This window comes from Rhinolophus ferrumequinum, chromosome 11 (genome assembly GCF_004115265.2).
Source record: "Rhinolophus ferrumequinum isolate MPI-CBG mRhiFer1 chromosome 11, mRhiFer1_v1.p, whole genome shotgun sequence".
Taxonomy (NCBI): Eukaryota; Metazoa; Chordata; class Mammalia; order Chiroptera; family Rhinolophidae; genus Rhinolophus; species Rhinolophus ferrumequinum.
In genome coordinates, this window is record NC_046294.1 from 76368552 (window position 1) to 76387856 (window position 19305).

At 40.5% G+C, this 19305-nt stretch overlaps 1 protein-coding gene across 3 annotated transcripts in view; it reads left to right on the forward strand.

The window, feature by feature from the left end:
- Positions 1 to 11443: 11443 nt before the first annotated feature.
- The window catches only part of ELMOD1 (ELMO domain containing 1), a 69754-nt gene continuing 61892 nt past the window's right edge, over positions 11444 to 19305 (forward strand). For 2 of the 3 annotated variants that reach the window (XM_033121353.1, XM_033121354.1), the window contains exon 1: positions 11472 to 11605. The gene's annotated coding sequence lies outside the window, so the exon portion shown is untranslated. Of the gene's footprint in view, positions 11606 to 19305 lie in introns of all 3 variants that reach the window. The other variant, XM_033121355.1, reaches the window with a different exon arrangement.

Sequence of the window (19305 nt, forward strand, 5' to 3'; positions counted from 1 at the left end):
TGCATGACACTCTATGCCTCAAGTAGTCGCCGTGCACAGTGGGAGTAGAGAGAGGAGAGGGACACTGGCCCATGTCCATTTATTGACAGTAGATCTGCTTTCATTGGATTTACATTTGGGGTTCACAGTGGAAGGTCATGTATAAGGGTTCTGTGGTTAAATTTTTTGAAAATTACCTGACTAGATTATTTCAAAGGTCTCTTTCACTCTAACAGGATGTGATTTTGTAATTCCATTGACATTTACTATGTGGGACAAGTGTCTTGTTAGATAGTGGTCCCTCCCAGTCTAAAAGCTTTGTGACCCTTTACCCTCACCAGCCTCTGGTGACATCTCCCACTTTGGCAGAGATAAAAAAAAGACAGCTGTGTTGTTTGCATCTAACTACATACCTATTTCATTCTTCTCAGCTCAGTCATTTCAAATGTGTAGCCACCTCCCTTTCCTCCATCTTCCTATGAATCTAATTTGTGTCCTAATTGTTGAGAGAGCCACCTGGAATGCCCCTCCCTCCACGCAGTTTGAATAGATCCATGGTTCTTTCCTTCTTTGCCCTCACAGCATTCTTATTATAAATATATATATAGATAGATAGATAGATAGATAGATAGATAGATTTTTTTAAAAGATTTTATTGGGGAAGGAGAACAGGACTTTATTGGGGAACAGTGTGTACTTCTGGGACTTTTCCAAGTCAAGTTGTTGTCCTTTCAATCTTAGTTGTGGAGGGTGCAGTTCAGCTCCAGGTCCAGTTGCCGTTGTTAGTTGCAGGGGGCACAGCCCACCATCCCTTGTGGGAGTCAAGAAGTCATACCAGCAACTTTGTGGTTGAGAACCCACTGGCCCATGTGGGAATCGAGCCAGCAGCCTTCGGCATTAGGAGCACAGAGCTCCAACCACCTGAGCCACTGGTCAGGCCCCCCTCACAGCATTCTTACCTCATACTTCTTACTAGTCCTCCTTTGCCTGGCATAATATTCGGCCTTTTCCCCCCTCTGCTTATTTATACCTAAAGGATCTCAAGAACACTAAGAAATTTCTGTGGGTGATGTCTGTGGACCAATGGCCTAAGCAGTAGAGAAGGAAAAGTAATGTGGTAGGAAGGAAGGGAAAAAGAAAAGATAAAAGGAGAGAAGGAGACCAAGAAGAATCAAAGGGAAGGGTGGTATGTATGGTCTCTTGGCATATGGAGATATCCACTCCTCTTGCTATTTTAAAATAATCCCAAATACCACTACGTATGGGGCTGCCTTTGACTAACAATCTAGTAAAAACAACAACAAAAAAAAAACAAAAAACACAGAATAAAACTTGTACTCTTTATTCCTTCTCACCAAATAGCAGTCCATTAGTATGTCTTTGAGAGACAATATCACATAAAGTAGTACAGTGGTACCTCAGTTTTCTAACATAATCCGTTCCGGAAGACCGTTCGAGTTCTGAAACGTTCGAAAACCAAGGCACGGTTTCCCCATAGAAAGTAATGCAAAATGGATTAATCCGTTCCAGGCTTTTAAAATCAACCCCTAAAACTGCAAAGTTAGCATGAATTTTACTATCTAATGGTACCATAGATCCATAAAATTTACGGCGCTCATAAACCGAAATGTTCGTCAACGGAGACGTTCGAAAACTGAGGTACCACTGTACGTAGTTCAAATGTGGGTTCTGCAGTCAAACTGCCTGGAATCTTGAGAGCTTTGTGACCTTGACCTTTCTATACCTCAGGTTGCTCATCTTTAAAGTTGAGATAATAATAGAACCCAATTTTATGGTTGTGATGAGCATGAAATGAGATAATGCAAGTAAAGCGTTCAGCATGAGGCCTGGCACAAAGTAAGGCTCTGTAAATGTCGGTTGTTATTTTTTTTAAACACTGTTTTGCTTTAAGGCTTTTCCCCCATCTCTGTCTGTTACATCATGTTCTTTTGCAAATGAATTGGCCCAATCTCTTGTGGTCCTACCATGCCTACCACAGCCTAATAAATGTTAATGGTAAACATTGCTTCTCTTTATGGAGTACTTATTAAATGTTCTTGCTGATGTGCTAGTAAAGCACTAGTTTCACATAGGCAAAGAAAGGAAATAACCACATCATAGTCTATTCACAATAGGCCTGTTTAGAAGCTTCAATCTGGGGCAACATATGAACTTTATTATTTTATTGCAAGAGCGTAATAAAATAGGAAACAAATGAGCTGCAGTTGATGCTTTTACAGAACTTGGTTTACCTAAGTATGTGGTTCTTAATCAGCTGTGTGCATTACAGTCACCTGGGAGAGTTTGCAAAGAACATATACATGGGCCCCGTCCCCCAAGGATTCTGATTCACTAGGCTGAGGTGATATTCTGGCATGTTTATTTGGAAAATAGTTACCCCAGTGATTCTGATGCAAAACTACTGTTCTAAGTATTCCTGGCCCTGGTCCTCCCATTCGATGAAAACCACTTTCAACTAGAAAGACCATCCACAATTTTGATGGCACTCTCCCTATACCTATGTGTACTAGAAATTTCTTAACAAATTCTTCACTGACACAAGAAAATACCTTTAGTTCAAGCTTATAACACAACCACAAAATTATAAATTATATTCTAATAATATTGAGCTACCAGCAACTCTTCTAATGGGTTTTTGCCATTTTAATAAGAACAACAAAAACAAAAAGAATGTAGAAAATTTTGTGACTCACTTTCTTCACCTGAAGCTGACTCTGCATTGGGATTTTGAAAGCATGGTAGCATTCCTGTGGCAATTTTTATTTTTCTCTTGGATGCTTTTCCCCTTATTTTCTTATTTTAGGATACTTGTCTGCTTTAATATTTGAGGCACTCCAGTCTTTCAGTCCTTTAGAGACAAGAGCAGAACAGGGAACAGGAAAATATAATTGAATTCTGTTCTTTTTAACTAAAGCATGCTTTTTAATTTCATAAAAGAATAGATGTTATAAATAAAAAACGACATACTGGTTCACCTTCTTGTGGCTCCTAAGCCTCAAAAGTTCTCCCAGTTTTCATTGGCTGCTTCTCTGCCTTTAAAAATTGTTGATAATCCTGCCATCTGTAGCAGCTTCTATACTGGCTGAAGGAAACACTGGCTGAAGGGATCTAGCAAATAAAAAAGGGATTTTAAAAGAGAACTTTATTTCCTCACACATTCAAACACAATTTCTCATTGCCTTTATTCCCAAATCCAAAGAAATCAATTAAGTGAGAGACTTGTGAGAGCCCCCATGTCATTTTAGTTGAGTTAATAAATAAAGTGCTTATGATAGTCCCTGGTACGTAGGGAGAGGAATGTGGAGATATTACTTATTTTTATCATTATTTTTTTATGATCTCTGGGTGTTGTTATTATCCTTGAACTACAGCTAATTTTTAGGACCTAAATATGTGGAATCCCCTCTAGAAGTGTGTCTTAGTTACAGTGGACACAAGAAATGCTTGTTGAAGTGAAGGAAGTTAATGGAGTGTGAATTTATAAATAATGCTTTTGAGTTTCTGAGATGTTTCAGAGAAGAAATGCCCCTCCTAAAGTAACAAAAGAAAGAATAGCTACTCTAAATTCCAGCTGTTAGGTGGAATTTCAGGAGCTAAAAAATCAGACTTTCATAGCACATCACTCCAGGCTGTTCTACATTGTTGACTCCATAATACATGCAAAAATACATGATGCCTTGAAATGTAAAGCAACAGATTTTTACATGACCTGCATACCTGTACGGCATGAGTAACAGGGCACTGCAGTGACATGCCACTAAGCCAAGAGGAGACCGGCTCTTCGGCGGAATATTTTTATTGTGTGTAGAAAATTCCTGGACATACTAAAGAAAGATGTATCAGACACCCCTTCCAGTGGGCTCCCATCAGAAATCTGTCCATATCTCCAGTGCACCACTTACTCTCTTGCATTAAGTGTATCTGTACCCATGACCTTTCCTACTACCAGACTGGGAACTTTTTGAGGGCAGCCTCCAGATTCATCTTCATATCGCCATTGCCCACCAGAACTAGCACACAGCACTCAATAAGTGCTGAATGAAGACAGGATGACATGGTAATCTTCATCTTTTTCAGTCAGCATATTAAATTAGTAGGAGAAATGCCTCCATACATATGGTAACACATTTTCTGGGAAAAACAGAGGGGAAATGTGTTGCTTTTGGTTTATTAAAATAAATGCATAGTCAAAAAGATTACTTTTTTTACTTCTTAGTACAGAATTTTTTGCTAATAGCTCATAAAACATAGGTCTTAAAGTAGTGAACAAAGTTGAAAACATTTACCAAAATTTAAAAATCGAAATCAAAATCTTCCCTTCTGTCTACATAGATAATTATCATGGGAAAAGCGACTCTTTATGACGTTTTCCCCTCTGTCTACCACAATCTTGTAGATTCTGAAAAATAAACAAAAGGAAGGTACCAACATCTAAAACTTGATCTTCATGTTCTCACCTGAAATGAATTAATTGTATAGATTTTCAAAAGAATCAGAATTTTCCAGTATTGAAATAAAAATGAAAACTTCTGCTCCATAGACACAAGTAAGCCTTTTAGGTTTTATGTTGATTGTGAAGTAGTATATTTAAGATGAAGGCAAATGGTACAATACATATGTGGGGTATACGTGTAGATCTTTCCTTGGAAAATATTTTAGAAGAAAACAACCCCATAAATTCACAACATGTGTTAGAATAAGAAACTTGTAACAATGGTATATTATGTAATAGCTACTTGTTATAATGGTTCAGTTGTATCCTTTCAATAGTTTAACATAACCAAACCATCTGTCTTAAATGTAATTTTGCCTGATTTTTTTATTTCTAATTTTTTATTAGTCTGACTACCGTGCAGCAGAATTCTCTTAAATAAACTAGGTCCTGATTCAGATTTTTCACTATATCCACATTGTCTGGCCACATAGATTACTCCCAAAAGTAGTCAGCAAGTTGCTGTCTACTGGCAGGTTTACCATGATAAAGAAGATAACGTAAGAAAATAGGCCATTATTTTAATGAAAACTGTTTGTGAATCAGAATTATTTAGACTGCCTAGATATCTATTATTGAATAAAAGCACAGATTTAAGATTTTCAAAATGATTCCTGACCCTCACTCACCTTTTTTTTTCCCCCAAATGGAAAACTTTTCTTCCTAGTGATGACAACTGTCCCTTTTTCTAGAAATGGAGACTTCTGACCCCAGTGGATTAGAAAAGGGATGACTTCTTTGCCATCTGGCCACAGCTTTCTTGACTTCATTCTGCAAGTGAATGCCAGAAGCGACGGGGAGCTGAATGCTATTATGTTCTGAGACTCCTGGATGTTGATTTCTTCAAGCTTGACGACCAGAGCCATGAGTTTGAGTTCTCAGCAGTCTTCGATGATGCCATCAGCAATAACAGCAAATTTCACCATTCCACCTAAAACAGTGTTGAGGATGGTTTCAACCTTAGGATGAGCCAAAAGCAGTTTAAATATTGAATTCACCTGAGCTTCCTTTATACAACTACTGAGCTCCAGAAGGTTGGGTGGGTTTGGACCATTAAGGGAACTTATGTCATATGGAGCTATGTCTAGTCCAGCACCATTCACAAAGCGAGTGGTGTTCCCATTTAGTTTTATGTATTCAAGGTCTTATCTGGTAACTGACTTCTCAATAGATGCATTTTTCATTTGTTGTACATGGCAAATATGTCTTTTTATAAGTATCTTGAATTGTCCTCAAAGTTTAGCTTGGTATCAAAACTAATAACTTGTCCTTCCAGAGCTTCACCAAAGGGTTTCACTCCAACCTACGTAACAAACTTCCAGGAAGAAATTTCATAGCTTCTTAATTTGATTCACAGCCTGGTTTTCATAGACCTAGAGAAGCCTAAGTTTTGTCCCATCTACTAAACTTGACTGTTCTTCAAAATAGCCTTCAAACATGTAAATTTGCTCCTTGAAAAATATATTCTGGTATCGATACTGCCACCTATTAAATGTCAATGTCCCTGCCCTCGAGACTGCCCATCAGTGAAGGCCATTGCAGGATGGGCCCATTAAAGTTTCCAAGTAGGGGCATCATACACAGTGTCAGTCACAAAATATTCGTGACTTGTTGTCTGACATCACTTTCTTGCTCTTGGGTTGCTGCAGAATCAGATAGCTTATGGAGATTAAACTCCCTTAGGCTTGGCTGTCAAGATTGGGTTCCTGAGCACTGGGATTCACAGATAATTTTGACCTGCATTGTCATGGGGGGATGATATCTTAAACAAAACAAGGCACAGAGGAATTGGACTTGGTGATTGAGATGGGAGGAGGAGGCTTAGTACAGATTTAATTTTATGTTGGATACAAACCTGGAGCAAAAGCCCATAGTGTATGTGTGTTTGCACTTCTGTCTGGATATGAGTTCCTCAAGATTATGGACAGTGTTTTATCCATCTTTGTATCCCTAATGTCTAGCATAGTACATCATATATACTAGGTGCTCAATGACTGATCTTTAAATGAATTGCGTTTTGGACCAGTCTTTAAGTCGCTGGAAAGCCCTCTCTAAATCATCTTTCAAGAACTGCCACAGCTGCATGTCTCAGTCTTAGAGTATTCGGTTTGCTTTGCTTAGAGATGATGATTAATCCCAGCCATAATTTTATCAGCATAGATATTAATAGGCATACTGGATCTAACTGCCACTTCAGTTTTGTACATAGAACTCCCTAGGCCTATAAATTCATCCCATTGGAAAACAGAATGGCCTTATATTCATTTTTAAACTTTATACAACAATTAAGCAACATGAGACAAGGCCTGATACTTTTTAGGTCCAGAGGTTTCTAGTTTCATTACGAAGCCAATATTTACAACACATACATCTCCTACTACCAATTCTTCAAGTCACAACACCTAAGACCAGAGCTAGATTAAAAATAAATAAATGGGCCGTGACTTCCACCCCACCCACAAAATGATCCAGGCAGGAAATTCCACCTGCCCATTGCTCAATCTAACCTTGCTAAAGAAAGAAACCTCTGGGTGGGGAAGTGTTTATTCAAATAAATTGCTAAGGATGCTGTTCAATGAGATGTCTCCTGAGCAAAGCAGCATACCCACATGTCTGGAAAAGATCCAAACTCTGTGTCACTTGTAATGAGCCAATGTGGAGTCCAGGTAGATGACCGCGCACGGCGTCCCTTAGGTCTTCCTTAGCATCCCTGCTGTAACTGGGGCAGGCTTTAGAGCACAACTTCCTCCTCCGTGGATTCTCCACTCATTGCTTCTAAATGATACATCAGGTGACCTTAGTTTCTTAACTACCCCCTCTGTTGATGTCACGGTCATCTATCCAATAGGCTATTTATCCAGAAATATGCAGCTGGATTCATAGCTAGCATTTATCGAGCGCAATGGGCCAAGTTCTTTATAAATCATTGCTAATTTAATCCTGTCAACAACACAATGAAGTAAATGTTCCCATTATCATCCTCATGTTAGAGATAAAACTGAAGGAGAGTAAGCCCAGGTCTCTTTAACTTCCAGGCTGGTGCTTTAACATTAGGTAACATTGCTCTAGCATATGTCACCAAACACTTCCTTCATTCAAACTAATTGCTTCCAAACTACCTGGGCATGGGTCCCTGCCAGTTTGGAAGCCCATGAGGACATCCTGGATTAATCCAAAGATTCTCTAGTCTCCCAACAAGTCTATTACCTGAAATTTTATAAACCTCTCTATATGGCATCCTACTAGATTGTCTATTAGTTGTATTTTTCCAGTGTTTATTAACTGATGCAGAATGCTTTGCCTGTGACAAAGCTTCACATCAGAGTAGTTTTCCTTAAACAGTATCTAGTACTGTAAAAGACAAAAGATGTTTGGGGATATTTAGGAAAGGCACTTCAGGTAAGCAGAGCATGAAGTCACACATCTGTGTGTGCCTACAGACTTGGCAGATGTAATAATATCCATGATAAAGCACAAAAGAAATGCCTGGAAATGGGAAAGAATCAATGAGTTTAGAGGACCCCTGAGAGCTTTACACTAGCTAGTTGCTTTTTAGTCATTTTGAAAGGGTATAAGGGTTAAGTCAGGTTTCCTAACAAACTCTCAGTATGTTTGTTAGGTATGGAAGGTGGTTGAGAGAAAGAGGAATTGGTGATAGCCGGAAGAGAGGGACTAAAGATGGAAGAGAATAGTCTATTGGTATAGACTAGCATTCAAGAATAAAAAGAATATCTACTCTGCAGAGATTGATGAGGAAGAGGAAAGAAAGGGTGTGGAGGATATATTTACAATAATGAACTAATTCCTAGGGTGATACTTGATGGTCTCCTCTGGTGCAATGGGGAGAACCAGATATACATTGTTAAAAGCATGGTGAGTGGGAGAGGTGGAAAAGAGAAAAGAAATTTAAAGATAGTTGCTGTGGACTGAAGGCAAAAATAGTGACACTGGCTTACAGATGATGGGTTGTGGCTTTAGCTAAAAGACAAAGTTGTAATGAGTTATGGCTAAGATTTCCTTCCACAATGCTCTGAGGACCCTGAAGTGTAGAAATCTGTGGATTTGTGACTGGAGGGAAATTAGTAGACTAGGAAAGGAAAAATCTAAGCCAAATCGTAGGGTTAGTAAGAAGACCAATTAGAAAAAAACTGGTCTGAGGAAGCAAGAAGCATTGAGACTTTGTATACATTCATTCATTCATTTCATAATATTTTATTGAGAATCTGTTACATGGTTATCTACTAAGTTCTGTAATACAAGGATTAATGAGATTCTGCCCTGGAGTTAAATGTTAAACAGGGCAAGACTCACCAATTGCTATGGAATACATGTATACAAATATGCTTTGAAAAAGTAGGTTCTTAGTGGTGTCAAGTCGTCTCACACTCAGACAATAAGAAAAACAAAGCGAAAAGCTTAAGTTATTCAGACAGGAGGTACATCCAAACAATTAAATGATATACAACAGAGAATAACTATTGACATAAATAGACGACAAAAGTGGTAAGAAGGTGAGGGTTTTGGAGTTGTACATGATCCTGGAAGAGATATTTGGGATGCAGGAGATCTGGGAGTTCAGGTTGAATCTGGCCATTGGGGAAATGCTGTTTCTAAAAGTTAGAGAAAGGATGTAATTTGGTGTGGGGATTAAACTCTATGGCCTTCTCCTATCAGCTTTTATTCATCATATGGACTGCAAGTACCTACCTACAGGGGGTCAAATGGAAGGAGTAAAAATCATTAGTTCAGCAACAGACTGGCGGGGATCCATGTCCATCTATAATAGTTCGGCTGGCCTAGGGCTAGTATTAATATTTTTATTGATGTTTTTGGAAGAATAAATCAAGACCATCTGGATTAACTCAATGAATAACACAAAGATCAAAAGCAAAATACTTGTGTCCTTGGTGATTAATTTTTGTTTAGGTGTTTATTGCCTATCTTCTTCAAACTAGATTCTAAATTCCACGAGGGCAAGTAGCTTGTCTGTCTTGTTCATTGTTGTTTTCCCAGCACCTAAAACAGTGTCTGCACATAATACTTGCTCAGTAAATTGTTTTACATTGCTTAAACAATAGCAATCGACTGCGATAAGTGCTGTGATAGCAGTATGCCCTGGTGCTAGGGCAGCAGAACAGTAACTCTTATCTTGAAGTTTGGGGAGGCCTTCAGAAAGAAGGGGGCATTTGAGCTTTGAAGAGTGATTGGGCCTTTGTGAAGTGGAATGGAAAGTATTCCAGAAAGGCTGGAACACCATAAATAGAGGCAACATATTATGAAGAACATGGTAAGTTTGGGGGAAAATGAAAAGTTTATTTTTGGAACATTGATAACTTTAAAATGTGGAGTACTTAGTGGAAAGTAAGTTTCCTTCCATACAAGCATACCTCACTTTATGGAATAGTTTCGAAACAAGGACCACAGGGGATGCAAGTAAATTAAATTACTTTTAAAAGACTATGGAGTGAAATTCTTTTGTCATGTGGATAAACCTACCCATAGTGATTCTCTCCTGAAAAGCTTTTCCCTCCAAAGAGGACCCATATATACCCTTAGTCCAGCTTTTTCCAAGAGTTTTATTCAAGGAAGTGTGAAGAAACTAGATAGTTGCAAGAAAAGGTAATAGTGGCTAATGCTTTTAGCAATGATAAAAAATTAGATCAAGGGGTTAAGGTTATTTAATGTGAGGAGGGAACACGATAAATGCTCACCATTTAAGGATTATCACTAACCAAACCTTCATAAAAACGGAATAGTGGAGATGGAACCTACGCAGACTTTTATTTAGTGAACATCTACTACTGCAGAACAGATGCTTTGCAGACATTGCTTCACTTAATCCTCACCGCTGCCTAGAGAGACAAGGATGGCCACCCTCCATTTTATAGAAGAGGGAAAGGAGGTGCAGAATGGATGATAGGTAACCTACTGAGTGGGGAATTACACTGAAATCAAGGCCGATCTCCAAGCTCATCCACTGTCCCTGACGCTATGCTGCCCTAACATAAGGTTTTTTATTACATATAGAGAAAATGTTCTTTATCAAACATGAAATACAATACGAAAGCAAGGCACAGGACTCCGTGTGTGTGTGTGTGTGTGTGTGTGTGTGTGTGTGTGTGTGTGTGTGTGTGAAGTGAGTTCTGGGTCAGTCCTATTGCACTGTGAAGCAATGTTCCCAAATAGCCCAGACCACTGTGTATAATTCATCCATTATAATTAACCCCGGGGTGAAGCTATTGTTTCTGAAGCCCTGGTTGAAATGCAGATATGTGACCTGGGAAGACTGACACGATCTCTAATTACACCTAATTGAAGAGCTGGCCCTCTGAGAACTTGACCCGACTAGTCCAGGAGGCGGGCAAGGTCGGGGCTGCCTGGGCATCTCTGCGGGGGAGCTCCCCAGGCTCAGGAAGGCAGGTGAGGGGTGGGTGTCTGGATCCGGGGAATCACTCGGTGAGAGTGTAGAGGTTGGGGCTAAGCTAAAAACAAACTTTGACTTGGACAATTCTCTGGGGAGGGAGCGAGGAACACACCTCGCCCTCTCATTCCAGGACTCCGGACTCCCACTGACAGGTCTCCCGAGGTTCACCATCTTCCAGTCCCCCGCGCTTCGGGGGAGTTGCCCCAGGAGCAGTTAAACTGGGCCACTGCAGCCAACTCCCGGCCTTCGGTCCACAGCCGCCGGGTCCGCAGGTTTAACCCTTTCCCCCTGACTCCCGCAAAGCGCTCCCTTCGGCAGCACCGCGCCCGCGCCCCCGGCCCGGGCCCGGGGACTGGGCATGCTCAGTCGCCGCCCGCGTCGTGCTCCCCGGGAAACCTCTGCACGCCCTCCCCCGGCGGCTCGCTGTCGCCTCCTCCTCGCAGGCCTCCCCGGCTGCATCCCGGCTTGCTCCGCTCCGCGCGACCCAGATTCCTGCCCCGCCCCCGCCCCTCCCCCGCCCGCAGCCTGTGCGGCAGCCGCGGCCACCCGCGTCCAGCCTCGGTGACAGGGCGGACCGCGCTGACCGCCGCCGCGGAGCGCGCAGCCCGAGCGCCTGGGGAAGGCGGAGATGGAGACCCGAACGCCTCCTGCGAGGACCTGCTGAGCTCTCTTCCGCCTCCGGAGTCCAGGTGAGTAGTGGCGCCTGGGGAGACTCCAGGAGGAGCGGAGTGTCGAGGGGGCAAATGCCCTTGGAGAGGAGAGAGGTGTCCGCGAAGACGTGAGGCACCGTGCGAGCGGCGCTGCGTCTGGGGGCAACAGAAATATAAGAGGGGACATGAATGAAAGTGCACACTGCCTCAGTGCAGGGGCTTCAGGGTCACCGAGGACCGTAATTTCCCACCCCCGGTCTCTCCCCAAAATTAACACCCGCGGAGCTGCAGGTTGGCGCGAGAGGCTGTGTGCATTTCGGCCCCGGCGTGGGTCACCTAGCGACTGAACGACGAGGGCTCTGAAGGAGACATTCCTGGCACAGGCCAAAATGGGAAGCGGGGACGAGGGTGGGCTGGCCCGGGCGAGTGGCCGGTCCGGGTCTTGGGACCCTCTTGCCCCCCGAACCCCGGGCAGTGCAGGGCTGCGGGTTGGCGGGCCGCGGGTCTGGGGGGTCAGCCGCGTTACCAGCCGGGAGGAGCTTTCTGAGGGGACTGAGTGCGGTGCCTCCTCCAACTGCTGGGAAACTCCTAATTCGAGCATCTCTTTCCTGGCAGGTAGAATTAAACAGGCAAGTGGGGAGCGACAGCCGACAGCTGTTAAAAGCAAAACAGTGGAGTGTTGTGGTGGGGTTTCCTGTTGTGCCTTTTTTCCAAGTGTGGGTGCGGGCTGCACCTACTCACCATGTTTCTGCTCAACCTCTTACTGGCGAGTTCGGTAACACCTTATGAATATTTCAGGAAAGACCTCGCAGGCTTGCTTGCTTCAGATCAAGTTTAAAGAATACATTTGTGAACCTTTCTGCTCTACACAGGCAGGTGGAAATCCCGTGCTTTTGAGCTTTCCAAATGTCATCCCTTTCCCACTACCAACTAGGAAAAAGACTCTGCTAACCCCCAGTGAGCTTTAGATTGGAACCATAAATTAAGTCTGTCATTTGGCGAGACCAGTTTTGGGCAGGCATCCAGGCATTGTTCTGCATCTCTGCAGTGTGTGCGTGCTGTGCCACAGCTTGACAACCATCCTTAACTGGAGCTGCCAATATGGTGGAAGGCAGGTAGTGTGCTTGTTTTGGGATAAACGTCTTATTCATTATCATCTTAGGACACCCTGTAGTTAGAGCAGACTTAGACCTTCTCTTCCTAGAAGTTGTTTCAGACGAGTGTAGTTGAAATTTTGAGGGAGGCATTGTCTTGTATCCCTCTACGTTGGGAGGCATTTATCTCTCTTTAGTTCTTTCATGGGAATAAGAACTGAATGTCTTTTCTGTAGTCACTGTGAAGAACACCTAAAGAAGACTGCATCCATGTGGGGAATTTTCAAGATAGGGCATCTTTCCTTCCACTTTGGGTTATAAATTCCATTGCACCATCACCACTAATCAGTAAACCGGCACACACAGCAGTTTTTGCTCTGAAATGGTACTCCTTTGCAGAAGAAACCAGCCTGTTCCTCTGTTAGTGAGACAGGTATGTCTCTAAACAGCCTGCGAGGAATTCCTCTGTTGACCAAGATTTCAAGCCTCCACGATTCACACGATGCTAAAAGAGGCAACTCTTTTCTATTGCTAGCCCATACACAGTAAAGCTGCAGCGCTCGGATGTACAGATGTTTCACATTTAGGGAAGGCTTTTCCAACAAAGACCCACTGCTGTTGTATCACAGGCTCCACCTCTGCCCGCCAGGCTGCCTCTCCCCAGTCTGTTACTGAGGACTGTATGTCTCACTGTGCTTGATTAATGAAGAAAAGAAATCCCAAAATGAAAGATTTGTTTATTTTCTTTATTGTGTTTTGCTGGTTTAATTGAAAATATGAAATTTTCAAAAATTGCTTATTAATATACGTAGCCAAGACTTAACTCAAGCAAATAACTACAAATGTCAGCTTTTCAAGAGATATTGAGCATCATTACAGTATTCTTTGTGCTAAAATTATTGATGGATGTCATTAGAGGAGAATTCAATGAAATAGCAAAATAAGTGAAAATTTTACATAACAAAAAGCATCTCCTAAAGGTTGTTAACTGAGATGCTCAGAAAGATACCTAGCTGCATCAACAGACATAAAATCTGATTAGAAGTTTGCAGAGCTTGGATGCAAACCTCCTGGGGCTGTAAAGAAGCATTCCTGGAGTCCTCTGAGAACTTTTAGAGTCACTGGCAGAGTTGTGAGATTTAGCAAATAAACATCAGATTTCCAGTTAAATTTGAATTTCAGATAAACGACAAATAATTGTTTTTAGTATATGTCCCATGCACGATTTGGGACATGCTTATACTAAAAAATGATTTGTTGTTTATCTAAAATTCAATTCTGACTGGGCAGTCTGTATTTTATCTGGCAATTCTAGTCACTGAAAATTTCTCGTTCCTCTTTTTTGGGTCACTTATGTGTTGAAAAATAAAGTGGAGCAGAGTCATATGCTATTCTGCAGACAATCTGGGACGAGCTCAGTTCTGGTTTAAGCTATTGAAAATAACTCATGCTTAAAAGTAAGTAGTTTCAGTTCAGCACATATGTGTTGAGTACCTCTGCTTGCTAGGCTTAGTGAGAAGTGCCAGAGATACAAAAATGAGTAGGAGCAGTGGGGGAGGATGTACATCTTAAGACATGAGACTTTCTATGCCAAGTGTCTGTGGGCTCCACTGTAGGAGCCTGGGAGGGATGCTGAATTCTGCTGGACAGCTCCAGTCAGGGAGTAAGATGACCAGCAGTTTTGATAGGTCTGGCCTTGAATAAGAGAGTGAGATCGTATCCCGGGAGGAAAGGAGGAAAGAAACCCATGGATTTATGCCTAGTGTATTGGAGCTGGAAGTTGAAGGATTCTACCTGATGGCCTCAGAGTGGCCTCTGAGAATGAGGGAAATGAGAAAGAATTCTAAAAGAAAGATTTTAAATAGTTGCTGGTGGGAATGGAAGAGGGAGCTGAAAAGGGACAAGTGCAGGAATTGGTAAATGGTGAATACATCTCGCTGCACTTACAAAAGTAGTTGTTCAGCCCTTTGGCTAATACCCAACGTGCTCCTTTCCTATTCCGATACCATCCTGGTTACCTCAGGTAAAAGGTCATCATCAAACAACATTGGCATATAGTATTTTAAAGTCTTATTATTTTTACGTAAAAGTAGATAGTTAAATGTAATATTTGAGATGCTGATCAATATTCAGTTGCTTTTGGCAAAAATCCCTGAAATAAAATAAGCAGACGTTTTGATTTTAGGAAGCCTATTGCTTCAAGTAGAAAAAGATATTGAATTGCAGTCATTTTCTGATTTGGGGTCCAGCTATCTTTAAGGAAGCAGATTCTGGTGATGGAAAGAATGTCAATTTTACAGAAATAGCAAAATGTAAAAATGAGCATATGCTTATAGTACCAGAGAGTACCTACTCAGAATGTTCCAAATGCAATTAATTCCAAAAAACTGCACACTACTTACATTCGTGTCTTTGAAGGCCCAGCAGGTCCCTTCACTACTGATCAGCGTAGGAAGTTTCCAGGGAAGTTGAAGATCAAACCAGTGCAGTTTATGTACAGAACAATTCCTAATTTCTTGAAGATTCCAGTTTTCCCTACCTGAAGTAAATGACAATAGAGTGTCATTCTAGATTGCACTTCTCTCAACAAATCTAGTTGTCTTAACTCTGCTTTCTGTCCCCCTTGCACAAGTATTTGGTAGAAAAGCTGCTAGATGTTTTGAAGGTTTCATTCATGATGAAACGAATAATTTATTTATCCAATAGCTAATTTTTGTTTTAGCAAATATCATCAGTAACGTTATAAACTCTGTTCCCTATTTTTAGAAGAGCCTCATATATTTGAGTGTCCATATGCATGGTTAAATTTCCACTTCATATTTTACAATAAGGTCTTAAAATCATGAAAATTACTCTATGCTAAAATGTGTAATAATATAGTTAATTAGGTCTCACTTATCAAATGATTATCCTTTAAAATAGGACACAAAACAGTTCTATTTGAGATACTGTTCCTCTTTATACTGTCTGCCAAATATGTCCTGCCTTATAATTCTGATAGTATATGGGAAAAAAATGACCAGGCACGTACTGAACTTGCTAAAATTTGAAGGCAATTAGACCATAGGTTTTATTTTCAGCGAGATTTCACCTGGATATGGCTTATTAAGTAAGGAAGGGCTTACTGCAGTGATCTCTAATGACAGTTTATGGACTATAACCCAGAGAGAGCTTTAACTGAAATTGTGTGCTGAGTTCACATTCTAAGTCCTCAGTAAATACTCGGAATTTAAAGAATCTGAAGACAGTATGTTCTTGCATCCCAGAGCTTTTAACCCTTCAGCTCACTTATGCTGACCATGAACAAGTCTTAATTTACATCAATTTCTGTACTCTAAAATGGAAGATACGGACATTTTAAAAAAGAATATTGTGCCAACTCTAAACCTCTACAAAATAAACACTGATTGCTAGTGTTCTAAGGGATAAATAACTTCACTCTCAATGTAATTAGATAATTTGTATATTGTCTGTGTGCTCTCTATGATGTTTCAGACACCATAGAAATAATTCACAATTTGCTGTTTGACTTTTTGCTTTTTTAGTATAAAGCAAGATGATTATGGTAAATGCTTAAGGAGAACTCATTAAGCCCATTTGAAAAAAAAATCAGTCTCAAACAAGCTAATGCCTGCAGATTCACAGGTCTTTATATAGCTTTTAAATGTAGTTTGCATTTTAATTATTGGGATTAGGATTTGGTTAATTAGAATGCTTGGTATAAGAGTTTATTTCAGCTGCTTATAACTCTGCTTTCTGTCCCCCTTGCACAAGTATATGGTAGAAAAGCTGCTAGATATTTTGAAGGTTTCATTCATGATGAAACAAATAATTTATTTATCCAATAGCTAATTTTTGTTTTAGCAAATATCATCAGTAACGTTATAAACTCTGTTCCCTAATTGTTTTTCACTTGACCAGTTGGCATAACTATTTTAAGTGTGAATCAATCTCTGGAATGAATTTACTGTACATTTTTTCCTTTAGAAGTAGAAAAAGAATGTTCAACCCTTCAGAATTTGGAAGCTAGATTTTCTGAAGATTCTATATTCCAGTAGAACATTTTAATTTCAGATTGTCTTTGGTCTTAGAATCCATTTAAATGGGCAAGAAACTTAAAACAATTATTTTTAATAGAGAAGTTTAACCATATGTTTTCTTAAAATGGTAAATATTTATCAAAGTTGTTTTCATTAAAACGTATATTGTGTACATAGTTAGTCATTTAAAGCCTGTATTAAAATACCTAACATAGAATTTTGATGTCCATATTCTGTCTCATGTGTAATGTGTATGTAGCTCAATATGTGAACCTAGTATGAAAATCAAGACTTACAAAATAGAAGTATTGGATTATGGTATTTGCTTCACTGAAGAGTTCTGTGTTGTATCAAAAATTTCTCCTACTATTCCTTTAAATTGTAGATAACCTAGAGTATTTAATGTAGAGCCAGACTCATCAATTTTTCACAGCTACACAATCCTTCTGGGACACATCTATCAACTAGGCTCTTGAGTAATCTTTGTAGGTGAGATGCAGAAATGAGGTCTGGGATATGCTCTAATAGCCGGGGTTGATCTGCTGTACCCAAAGAATGTTCTAGGTGTCAAAGCCAATGTAGAAGGTGGTTTCTGCTGGCCTGCTTCATAGCTCTTCCCTCGATCCTAACATTTTTACAATCTTTTCAATGACTCAGATATATTTACATCATACATGTATCAGGTTTGTTGATAAAGGCAAAACTCAAGGCACTAGTGAATTTGGATGACAATCAGGATTAAACTTGATATCTCTTAGCCCAAAGTATGGGCTGAAACTTAGATTACATTTTAAAATAATAGATGTTGGCTTCGTTTTGATTCTAAAATCAGTTGTCCAATGATAGGGAGTAGAAGTCCTAGATTAACAACAGCTTGGGTTGTAAAAATAGTTTTAGTTCACTTGAGCATTAACCAACAGTACAGAAGAAATTAATGCAGTCTTTGGTTGGATTCGTAGATGAATAGAATCCATATCAAAAAGGTCAGAAAAAAACAATATAACATACTGTACTGAAAGTGATGTAGTTTATGTCACCTGTCAGGAATGTAACAAGAAGGAGTGCTTTTATTGGGTAGGAAGTTGGCTCACATGACTTTAAAAGCACCTCCTAAATCTCATTCTGCAGTTTAAATTGAGCTCTGAGGCACTTATACGCGAATCTGCCAATGTCTAATTCAGCTTAGTACACTGTTGTTTCCCCGAAAATAAGACCTAACTGGAAAATAAGCCCTAGCATGATTTTTCAGGATGACATCCCCGAACATAAACCCTAATGCGTCTTTTGGAGCAAACCTTAATATTAAGACCCGGTCTTATTTTCGGGGAAGCACGGCATTTATGTAACATAGCTATTTTATATTCTTTCCTTGGTCTATAATGAATATCTATCCTTATTCTTTTCTACTTAATAATTATTCCCTAATTAGTCAATCATCAACTAAAATAAGGGCATCTATTCTGTGACCACCACTGGGTTAAATTAAAGAGGCTATGTCCAGGTTTTCTTTAATTATCCAAGATCATACTTGAAATTCTTAGTTCCAAACGATCTGTATTTTTGAATAACCATAAAATAGGCATGTATTCAGGTTCTAAAATAAAACTGCACCTAATCAGGTTAGACAAAGATGAAAGGAAAACGTGTTCACTCTATATTCTGTGTGTGCTCTATCGCTCTAAATTGTGTTTTGGTTTTCAAAGGTATTTGTTTATAGTATAGAGTGGACACTTGTCATTCCTTTTGAACGCTGCCACCTTTCCCATTTTGGGGGCTCTCCCACTTTATGAGGCAGAGCCCACTCCCCATTGTAGGAGTTAAAAGTGCCAGATGCTTCCTTTCCCAGATATCCTTGCATCATAGAGGTGGGCCCAAGACCCAGAGTCTGCCCCAATGGCAGATGTTCCAGTCAGCAACACCTCTTGACAAAGCCAGGGGTGGGGGGTAATCCGTGGGGCCAGCTCCAAAGTCTGGACCTGCGGGGGCCAGAGAGGTGTCTGGACTGAACTGGCTCTGTGTCATCATTCTAAGTGTTATTTTTGGCAACGTAACCTTTAAATCCAGTTCTCGAACCCTCCTGGAGATGCTGTGGGTTACCTCCAGAACAAAGTCCTTTTCTGCTTAAACAAGCAGAGCTAGTTTCTGTTCTTTGCAATAACAACCCCTGACTGGCACAAGGTGCACGTCCACGCTGACTTTGGCATGTGAGTCCTTCACTAGGACCCATTGAGCACAAAGCACTCGGAAAGGCACAAAAGGAAATGTTTAATCATTCTCTGAGTATTTCTGGAACAAGTTGCCCTGCTTGGCATTGGACAGAAGGAGAGGCACACAAAGCCGGTGATTTCAAATTAGTGCTATGAGGAAAGTAGGAGGAGGTAGGGATACCACTGGCAAACTAAGATGGAGGCAGATATCATCCTGTGGATCTACTGATTCTAAAGACTGATTTAGAGTAGAGATGACGGGTTGGGATAAGAAAGGATGCTTTGGGGGGGAAATATTGTGTTTCATCAATTCCAAGAGGCAAATTCTTTTCTTCATATTAACATTTATGAAATTAGAACACATTGTTAGAGTGTGTTATGTTTTAATTACCACTTTT